Source organism: Dendroctonus ponderosae, unplaced genomic scaffold (genome assembly GCF_020466585.1).
Source record: "Dendroctonus ponderosae isolate FM_Combo_2020 unplaced genomic scaffold, Dpon_F_20191213v2 Dpon_F_20191213_7, whole genome shotgun sequence".
Classification (NCBI taxonomy): Eukaryota; Metazoa; Arthropoda; class Insecta; order Coleoptera; family Curculionidae; genus Dendroctonus; species Dendroctonus ponderosae.
The window spans coordinates 11,987,194-11,988,817 of record NW_026018916.1 but is presented as its reverse complement, the minus strand read 5'-3'; positions in this window follow the sequence as shown (position 1 = coordinate 11,988,817).

Here is a 1,624-nt window from a genome sequence, read left to right as displayed (position 1 = left end):
CATATATTTGGGACAAAAATTAACGCTTTTCGAATAATGAATAAGAACGTTTGTTTTTCATTTTTGCACGATGAAATGTGATAATTAGGTAAGTCATAAAAATGAGTTCCATTTTGGTAAAATTGTGACAAAACTTTTCAAATTAGTGATTAGTATAGTAGTGCGTTTTGCCAATACTTTGTCTACTTTTCACCTGAGAACATATTATACATATTATTACGCATAAGCCAAACATAAATATTTGTTTTACATAAGTAGAAATCGAAGAATTGACGGCTTTAAAAGTTGAGGTAACTTTTAAAGCCGATCGAATAATTCTCGGGAAATTGCGCATTTCTCGGAAACAAAAGGAGCAAGAACGATTATTTTCACATTCATCCAGAGAGAACTAAATGGCCTTTTTAGAAAGTCATCGATAAGGAAATATTGGCAGTTTTCTCAAAAAAGTCTTGATTTCAAGAAGTTTTAGATTTGCGTTTTTTTTGAGTTGCAAAGTTGACCCAAACATCACTCTGCTTTTTTAGAAGTTTCTCAAGAACTATTTGAGTCACAGCAGTCGCTTTGGCATTGTTGGATAGAAAAATGAAAATTGGATTCAAGTTTTGACCCAGAAACCGAAATTTGAATATCAGACACTTAGGTGCAAGATTATGATAAAATTTCATGTTTTCCGTATTGTTTTTGCTCATTTCTCGAAAGCAAAATGAGCAAGAGCGCTCAATTTTACATCATTCCAGAGAGGACTAAATGGCCTTTCTAGAAAGAGAACCACCTATAAGGAAACGTTGCCGGTTTTCACAAAAAAGTCTTGATTTCAAGACGTTTTAGATTTGTGTGTTTTTTTCTCAACTTCTATTTGAGCCACAAGTCGTTTTGGTATCGGTGGATAGAGAAATGTATATTGGATTCAGTCATAACAACATGAGGGGAGAATTTCGAGTACTTTTGACCTAGAAAGCGAGATTTGAATATCATACACTTAGGTTCAAGATTATGCCAAAATATCAAGTTTTCCGTCCCCTTTTTGCTCATATCTCGGAGGCAAAATGAGCAAGAACGCTCATTTGTACATCATTCTAGAGAGAAGTAAATGGCTTTTTAGGAAGTGAACCATCGATAAGGAAATGCTGGCAGTTTTCTCAAAAAATGCTTGAATTCAGGAAGTTTTAGATTTGCGTGGTTTTTTTTTGAGCTGCAAAAATTGTCTTGGGGCATCGTTAGATAGAGAATTGACATCTCTTTGACTAACTGCAAGTGGATTGTTATCTTCAATAACATTAGGACATGTTATAAAATTTTTAAACAATTTTTAAACAATAAAACGAATTTTTAAATGCCATCATTTATTGAGCTGCTACTTTTTTGATATCTCATCACTTAATTAAATGAAATAAACATAAAATATTAACTAACACCCGGTATATTGCAGAATTTTGAAAACCAAAAATAATATCCTCAGAATGCAAAGAAAAATAGCTGAAAGTAAAATAAATCAATATAAACAGTATTTTATTCGTTTTGTGCCCGATAATGGACAAAATTAATACTCCAAATGCATGCCAAGGCTTAAAGCAGCAACAACGTTACACATGTAAGTAAAAATATTTAAGTATCTGAACGAAGA